Source organism: Spermophilus citellus (genome assembly GCF_964194105.1).
Source record: "Spermophilus citellus genome assembly, chromosome: 5".
In the NCBI taxonomy this organism is placed as follows: domain Eukaryota; kingdom Metazoa; phylum Chordata; class Mammalia; order Rodentia; family Sciuridae; genus Spermophilus; species Spermophilus citellus.
Window position 1 is genome coordinate 50,439,289 of NC_138186.1, and position 9,056 is coordinate 50,448,344.

General features: G+C 56.6%; 1 long non-coding RNA gene across 2 annotated transcripts; it reads left to right on the forward strand.

The window, feature by feature from the left end:
- The first annotated feature begins 58 nt into the window (after window positions 1-58).
- LOC308649202 lies at window positions 59-4,088 on the forward strand. 2 transcript variants are annotated; one of them, XR_014022026.1, is made up of 4 exons: window positions 59-938; window positions 1,426-1,536; window positions 3,433-3,500; window positions 3,881-4,088. It is a non-coding gene; the product is annotated as an uncharacterized lncRNA (long non-coding RNA). The 2 variants fall into 2 exon arrangements; XR_014022027.1 differs by lacking the exons at window positions 3,433-3,500; window positions 3,881-4,088 and adding an exon at window positions 2,992-3,298.
- Window positions 4,089-9,056: the final 4,968 nt, after the last annotated feature.

The following is a 9,056-nucleotide window of genomic DNA, read 5'->3' on the forward strand; positions in this document are numbered from 1 at the left end:
TCAGCTGGGTGTTCTGTTGCTCTGGGGCAGGGCCAGGGGTCTGGGAGGGAGGAGGATGAAGAGGAGGAGAGAGGGAGAGAGGAGGGAAAGGAGGAGTGGTCGGCAGGGGAGGAGAGTTCGCTCAGCTGCCTGGGTGGATGCCAGGCCCGGGCACAAGGGCCAACGGTCTCAAGAACCCTGGTTATTTATTTGTTTATTTGGTTCTGGGGCTGGAACCAGGCCTGGGCGTGCTAGGCATTTACTCTATCGCCGAGCTGCATGCCCAGCCTTCCTGGTTATTTTTTGATCCCTGCTCAGAAGGAAAGGGGCTCATCTAGGGTGGGGACCGTGCCCTCTCTTTCCCTGGGTTTCCTGCCCCCACATTCCCAACAACCTCGCTGCAGTTTGCCTGGCGCCATGGCTGTGAGAGGGAGGGGCAGTCACACAGCAAGGTGTTCTGTCCATCCTGTCAATCAGCGCATGATGACCAGTTCAACAAGTCGTTTTCTGAGCCCCTCGTGTGTGCCAGGCCCTCTGCTAGGGCTGACCCAGGACCCTCTGTTCAAGCGCTTGAGTTGGGCTCAGCAATTCAGAGGGAGATTTCAATATAAGTGTTTGGTGGGAGAACACGGGATTTAGGAGGAGTCCCTCAACCTGGGGGCAGCGGGAAGTGACCAATTGAGGACTGAAGGAGAAATGGGGCCATGAGGCTGAGTGGGGGAGGGTGGCAAGAAGAGGGCTCTAGCTAAGCCAAGGGTGTGTGCAGAGGCCAGGGCAGGGCGGGGCAGGGACAGAGAGGTGGAAGGAAGCTGGGACCAGGTGATGCGGGATGGGGCGGGAGGCCACCTCAGGCCCCAGTCCTTCAGTTCTGGAGCTTGACGCCAGGAAGTCAAGCTCCGGTTTGTGTATAGAGCGCTGGCTCCAAATCAAAGGTGGCCAACAGATGCTGTCACCAACAGGTGAGCCCTAGCTTGGTGGGCAGAGGGGACAGTGGGGCCGGAAGACGTGGGGTTTTACCTCTTTGGGGCTCTTCTAGGTCCCTCCAGGAGGCAGGCTTGATGAGGTCTGGTGACTGTGGATGGGGAGAGATAGGGTGGGGGAAGGACAGGCGCAGGGCCAAGGGTCTGAAGCCAGCTCTTTGGAGCTCAGGCTAACCTGGACACCTGGCCGAAGTTCCCCTGGGGTTAGGAGGCCACCTGTCCCTTCTGGCTTCTCCCTGTGGACATCGGCCTCCAGACTCTCAGTGTCAGCCTCCTCTTGGGATCAGAGACGCCCGCCGCTCACCCCTCTCCAGCCTCTCTCTGACTCGTGCCCCAGGACCCTGACCCCCATCTCCTGGTCCCCCAGACCTGTTGGGGCAACACCAGGCATGCTCTTCCACAAGCTCTGTGGAGCGCTCATCCTGCACAGACAGCCTCCCCTCCCTCCCTCCCTGTCCACCCTCAGGTGAAATGGGGGACAGCCCAGGCCTCCTGGTCCTCATCACTGGATGCTGCTCAGTGTCCTCTGCACCCGCTCCCAGGTCTGGCCCAGCAGGAGCTGCTCGACAGGTGACAGGTATGTTCTCTACAAGAAAGGCTGCAGCAGGTAGGGCCGCCTGGCCACTGACTGACTCCCTGTGACTGCCACAGCAAGTCCTCACTGTGGACAGACACAGGCCTCCCACACCCAGACAGGGCAGAGTCTGCTAAGTGATGGGGATTTAGGGTGCCTTGAAGCCGGTGTGAAGTGGGACTGGGGCTCCATCAGGCCACAGCTGCTCCGCTCCCCCACCAGGGTGACAGATCACATTCGCTCATTGAGGGAAGGCAAGTGGTCAGGCTGCCCTGCTTGTCCTGATCCTGGGTGGCCCTCCCCCCTGGGGCTCTGGTTACTGGCCCTGGAGGAGGGTGTGACCTGCTTTCCTCAGCTCCCCTCTCGTCCTGGTCTGTACTTGGATCCCTGGAGCCACCACAGGGCTGAGAGGGACACTCTCAGGGGTTTAGAGGGGAAGGGACTTCCCACTGGAGCAAGGTGGCTAGTGAGTCTTGAGTCTGGACTGGAGCCGGGTCTCCCAAGGGCCGATCACCTCCCGCCGCCCGCCTTCTGAGCTTATGTTGTTGTTACAGAGCCAGTTTCCACACAGACTTCTTACTCATCTACTTATTTAACAACATTTTTTAGCCCCTAATATGTGACGGAGGCACACAGCAGTGACACAACACGCTGGAGCTGGCACTCGGCCGCTTTCCTTTACGCAATCAGAGAGGGCACTTCATTGCTGTTCTCTGTCCGCGGCCAAGTTCTTTCTCTGGTTATTTTTCCGAAGCTCGGCTTCCCTTCCAAGATGCCTCCTGCCAAGCCTTTCTCCACAGTCACGTCTAGGACCACCTCTGCCCACTCCAGCGCCGCCCGCCCTCTGGTCCTGGCTCTCACCCCTCCTGCTCCAGGAAATCAGCTCTGACCAGCATGGCGCTCAGTGCAGAGTATCCTCGGCCAGTTTTCCCTGTTTGGAGGCTGGGACTCACATGTTCATGCCTATGGTTTGGGGACTGTCCCCTCAAGACACAGGGGTGGGCTGGTCCCTCCCTGGCTGGCTCCCCTTTTCCCCTCCCTTGTCCCAGCCTGTTCTGACCTTTAGGACTCCCCTCCACTCCTGCCTTCCCCAGCCATTCACCCATCGCCGGGACCCAGACATTTCTCTAATTGATCCCCTCCCTCCATTTCCACAGCCCCCCCCCCCCCCCCCCCGGCCCACCACACGGCCATCCCCTGCTCCTCAGGCTCTGCCCACTCTCTTCAATCTGCTCCTACAGCCCATTTTCCCCTGAGGGAGGATTTTCTTACCACTCTTCAATGGTTCCTTGTCCTTAAAATGAAGTCCAGATCCCTCCCCAGGACCTGCCCCTGCCTATCTGGGCAGCATCCCCCTCATTCCCTTGGGGTCTATCCACACTTGTTGTTCCTTCCGACCTGGATGCCCTTTCCTCACCTCTCTCCTGGGCTAACTTCTTCTCACCCTTCATTTGGCAGCTCGAATGTCACCACTTCCAGGAAGCCCTCCTTGACCTCTCTGGCAGAGCCCGCCCCTCCCCCCAGTGCCTTTCTTTATGGGTGATGATGCTGGATGTAGTTGCCCTCTGATGTGTGTGATTTGCTCCTGCATGTCTCTCCTCTCCGAGGTGGTGACTTGGCTCATTTTGCTCAACCCTCTGTCCTCAGCACCTGTCCCTGCACCAGCCGGTGTTTGGTGAATGAGTGAATGAGTGTGTGTACTCATTCGGGGCCTCGGACTTGCCCTCCCAGCCTCTGGATGTTGTGCTTGCGTGACTGGGGCTTCCTTTCCTCCTCCTGGTAATGAAGGCCCCGGGCTGGTCACCATGGTTCTGTGGCATCGTTCTCAATAGCTGCCCCATGCCTGCTCCCTTGACCCGGTGTTCCGGCTCTGAGACAACAACACCCTCCTCTCTCCAGGGCATGTCATCATCCCCTTCCTGCGGTGTAAACATGGGTGACTGCCACCGATGCTGCTGACTGCCCAGGTTCCAGTAAAAGCCCCTCCTTCCCCTGCCAGTTTCCCTCTCATCACGCCCAGCTTGGCTCACACCCCGTCCTCCTCCCGCCACCCAGCCTGCTCCCTAGAAAGCACCGGATGGAGCACATCCTGAGCTCCCGCATGGGGGAGGCTGGAGGCCATCAGTCTGTGGTTCTCCCAGGGTCCCATCCACATCTGTCAGGCCTCACCTGGCCCCGGGGCCCCAGTCCCAGGTGGGAACTTCTAGCTTGGGTGTTGGATCCTGTCCAGGGCTCTGTACCAGAGCCCGCCTGGGTTCCTGCTGGGCTTCCAAATGACTGCAGAGCGAAGACCTCCAGGTCCTAAGCCCCCCAGCCACTCCCCCTCTCCTTGCCTCATCTGTTCTAGGAAACTTGGGAGGATGAGCCATGAATCCATTTGCTTCAGAATCAGGAGGCGTGCGGCCTGTAATCCCAGGGACTCAGGAAGCTGAGCCAGGAGGATTGAAAGTTCCAAGCCAGCCTCTGCATCTTAGTGAGGCCCTAAGAAACTCAGTGAGTCCCTCTCTCTAAATTAAAAAATGGTCTGGAGATGGGCCAGGTTAGGCGCCCCCGAGTTCAACCCCTGGTACCAAAAATAAAATAAAATAAAATAAAATAAATAATAAAATAAAATAAAATAAAATAAATAATAAAATAAAATAAAATAATAAAATAATAAAATAAAATAATAAAATAAAATAAAATAATAAATAAAATAAAATAATAAATAAAATAAAATATAAAATAAAATAAAATAAATAAAATAAAATAAAATAAATTAAAAAAAAAATCAGAGGTGTTCAACTCTCCTTGTAAGTCTGGTGAACTCTCTGCCTAGGAAGCAGTGGGATGGCTTCCCTCAGGTCCTTGGGACAGGCAGTGTCAGTGCCCCTGGCTCACAGGCCAGGTGTGGGGAGGCCAGGCTCCCGGTGGAGGCTGGGCAGGAGAGGGGCAGTGTGGAGGAGCCACGCTTCACAGCCATCATCTGTCATGCCGTGGGTGCCCGCATGAGCCGCTGCTTTCGGGTGCCACATGCAGGACCTCACTTGACCTTCCTCACAGCTAGTGAAGCTGGGACTCTTCTCACCCTCCTCCTGCAGCTAAGGAAACAGAGGCAAGAGGCCTCCTCACAGCTGGGCCCTGGCCTGGGCCCCTAGTCTCAACTCCTGCACGTCCCCAGCAGGAGGGTGGTGTGGGTGTCCATAGCCAGGTGCTGGGAGCAGGTCTCTCCAGCTGCACTGGCAGGGATCTACCACCTGTAGCTCAAACCTAGCTCAGACCCAGGGAGAGGACACCCTACCAAGGGCCACCAGAGGGTAGGGACGCAGAGGGCCTGAATCTGTGTCCTCTCCACCTGAGCTGGCTCTTGGGAAAGTGGGTGCTTATGGGCTTTTAATTCATGAAAGAGCCAACGTGGGGCACCGAGGATCCCGTCACATGCCATCAATGTCACACCTTGTGTCTCCTTTGCCCCTTAAACTATCCGTTATGAGGATTTCTTGGCGGCCAACATCAGAGGCCATCAGAGGAAGCTACCCAGTCAGGGAATCTTGCCCTGCCCTGCCCTGTCCTGCTGCTGATCCTTGGAGACCTGTGCTTTCTGGGGTCCAGGCTTCCTTCCCCTAGTCCATAAACTGCCACCTGCCCTCCTGGCATGGGGGAGGGGACTGGGGGAACCTGCCCCAGAGCATCTCCCCAGGGGGTCTGAGCCCACCCATCCTGCCTTGGTTTTAACGCCTTTGTAAGTTCTGCTGCCAGGAGCAGTGCTCTATAGAAAGAAAGAAAACCCCAGAACATCAGAGCTGGAGAGACCCTCAGAGGCTGCTGTTATAATTCTTTCATTTCATGGGATGAGAAAAAACAAATGGGGCTGCAAAGAGATGAAAGGACCCGCCCAGAGATGTGTGGTGGCCAGGGGAAGAGCCAGCCAGGCACCCAGAGCCCCAGTGGCCAGTTCTTCTTGCTGCACAGAGTCAGGGGCTAGACTGTGGATATGGGACACCTGGGTTCAAGTTCTAGCTCTGTCACTTTCTGACCATGGACCAGCAGCTTAGCCTCGCTGACCCTCAGTTTCCTTGTCTGCAATGGGGAATAACTTTCTTGGGGTCATTGTGACATTTCAATGCCATAATGCAAGTAAAAAGCACTTGGCACAGTGTCTGAGACAAGGTCCCCCAAACCTTAACTATTATTATTATAATCAAAAATGGTGAGTCGGGTCACCTGGGGATGGGCCACCACGGTAGCTACGCCTTCCAGTCCTGAATTCAGATTCATGAGTGCCATGGTTATGTTGTGGCTTCTAATTTGATTCTGGGATTTTCCCCAAATCCAGGACAAATAGGCATCACAGGGGAGGCTAACCTGCTTGCCATGGGGCGTTGCATGCAGGCCTCCCAGAAGAGGTGGCGTATAAGCTGGGCCTGGAAGGGTGTGTAGGAGTCCCCAGACAAGAAGGAGACTTCTTGGAGGAGAACAAAACTCCTCAAAGACACAGGGGCACAGAAGAACCTGGGGTTTCTGGAAGACTTCAAGGTGGCTGAAGCTGAAAGGAGTGGAGGGGGGATACCCTGCCTCTCCTCCTTCCTGGGGTGAAGCCTTTTTGAGAGCAACGCCTCACAACTCTCATGGATGCTCACACTTTCTCTCATTTCACAGATGAGGAAATGGAGGTGCAGGGAGGGGTGGCCCCAGGAGACCACCCAGCTGGGCAGGGTTGACCCATGTGTGCCCACTGGCAGGCAGGAGGTTGGCTGGACTTTGAGACGTGTGGTGGGAGCTGGGGAGGGTTTACTGGGGATTCACCGGGCGGAATCCCCTTGCTTGACTCGGAGGGTCCAGGCCAGAGCCGTGGGACAGGGCCAGGATGACAGCCCGGGGGCGGCTGGCGCGTGTTATTTATGGCTGTTTCTTTGAGAGTCCTTCAGGGCCGCTAAGATAATTGAATAAGTGAGCATGAGCAAACGCCGCGATCATTTAATTGTGGCAGAAAATGGAGTTGGCTGCAGCTGGGGGCTGCCAGCCCATTACTGCCGGCCCTGGTTTCTGCTGAGCTGGACAAGCGGGGCTTCTGTGGCCATCCATCCTTGGCTTGCCTCCACCCTGTCCCCTGGCAGCCACCCCCACTCCTGGGGGAGGTCGGAAGTCTGAGAAGTCCCTCTCAGGCGGCCCCCTTCCCCATGTCCCATCTCTGCCCTAGGAAGGCCCCTAGAGAGAGTGGAGGGGACTGAAGGGACCTGGAGGGCAGCGGGGTGCTTGGGGCCCAGTGGCCAGAGCCGGGATTCAAACATGACATTTGTAACAGCAGCCGTTGGCAGACACCACGAACGTGCTTACTGTTCTCACCAATAATGCACATCAAACTCTTTACCCTCCAGTAACCACGTGGGGACGGCTCCTGCGATCCCTGGGTCCCACAGGCCAGGAACCAGGACTCCTGATTGGCTGCACTGATCTGAGAAGCCCCCGAGGGGCTCTGGGATTCTGTGGGGTGGGGGCTCTCCATGAGGGGCTGCAGCAGCCATCAGGGAGACGTGGAGAGACGTGGCTGTCAGGATCCCTCCTGAGCCCCGAGGACCCCGAGTGGCCCTGCCAGCTTCCTCCCTGTCACCTCTGGTCTGATTTTAGCCCCGCTGCCTACCTGTCTGGCTGTCTGGGTCAAGGCCAGGGCAGAATCCTGGACCCCCAGTGCGGAGGCAGGAGGAGGAGCTCCCGGGCCTCCAGCCCCCACCGCTCTGGCACCCTCTCCAGGGCTTCAGAGGAAGGGATAAAATTAGGCCTGGAGCGCTCGCAGCCAGTCCACCTTCCTGGACTGGACAACCACCACAGCCCAGGGCCGTGCCCGCAAGGGCAGCTGGGAGCTGATGGGAAGGGCCAGGCAGGAGTGGGGGCTGGGTCTTGACCCAAACTACAGGTGACCTCAGTAGGGTCCCTGCGGAAGGTGACCAGACAGAAAATTAAAATTCAAGATGCTGGTTACATCTGAGTTTCAGATAAATAAGAAATGGTTTTGTGTAAGTATATCCCATGGGCTCAGATTGAAGTGGGGGCCTGCATTTTCATGGTCACCTGTCCCGGGGTCCCAGGCCTCAGTATTGTCACCCCCATCAAACAGGATGCTGTACCACCTGCAGCACTCTTGGTTGTCCCTGTGGAGAGAATCTGGAGAGGCCTCCAGAGGGGCTCTTCTTTCCTGAGCACATACTGTGTGCTCAGCTAGGCTCTGGGCATCTGTCATCTCTTCTAAGGCTCACAAGGGGACTGGCATGGTTCAATCAGTCACTCACTCCTCATTAATGTACTGGGTCCCCTCTCTATGCCAGGCACAGATCTGGGGGACAGGAGCAGAGCAGAGCAGAGCCTTCACTCCCACGAGGAGGACACACTTACCCTCTCTGAATCCCTGGCCTCTCTGAGGCACAGCCTCCTCACAGCCCCAACCCAGACCGTGGTGGTCCCCCCCAGCACTGAAGCTCCCCTCCAGGGGTGGAGCCTGAGTACCCCTCCCCCTCCCTCCACGCCTGCTCCCTGAGGTTGGCCTCTGGAACATCCCCATCCAGCCGCTCCCTCCCTCCATCTGCTCCTCCCCCTTCCTGATCAGCAGGCCGCCTCCTCCAGGGAGCCCTCCCTGCCCACACAGCTAGTACACTCGCCCTCCACTGAATTCCACGGCATGTTGGCCACTGCCACCTTTGGTATTTGCCCCATGGTGAGTTCTGATGAGGCTATTTGTACATTTGTCTTCTCTTCCTCCCAACCTTCAACCTCCACCCAACTGGTTGTGAGCTTTTTGAGGGTAGAAGCTCATGTCTCTCGTTATTCGTGCAGAACCTGCTTTGTACTAGGCACTATGCTGGGTCTCATGGAAGCATGAGAAGAAATCAGAGATGAGCTTCCAGTTAGTCCATGAGGTGGACTAAACACCATCCAAGAACCCAACTCAGAGACAGCAAGGGAGCGGGCATGGTGGTGAATGCTTGTGATCCCAGCAAACCAGGAGGCCAGCCTCAGCCAATTAGTGAGGCCCTAAGCAACTTAGCGAGACCCTGTTTCAAAATAAAAAACACAGAGGGCTGGGGATGTGGCTCAGTGGTTAAGCACCCCTGGGTTCAATCCCCAGTAAAGAAAAAGGGCAAGTGAAAAACAGCTGTGTGCCCATGGAGACAGAGTGAGTGAGAGATGGCAACTCTGGGATGTGAAAGGGACCAATGGATGGTGACCATCCTCCAGCTTTCTCCACCAGGGGAAGGATGGCTATTGAGGGGTCCAACGAGAACCGAGATAGAAAGCTCTGAAACTGGAGGGCCCTGGGCTGGATCCCCAGCATAATCAATCAATCAATCAATACATCTGGGGCTGGAGGATCCACTGAAGGCCGAGGAGTAGGGGCAACCAAATGCCCCGAGTCTGGGCCCCTGGGCTAGCAGTGTCCTGCTTCTAGATGGTGACTGATGGGCACTGCCTGAGGGTCTCGGCTGGCTAACCACCATGCTCAGGCTCCCGCAGACAGAGAGGAAGAGGGAGAGCAGGAGGCAGCCAGTGTC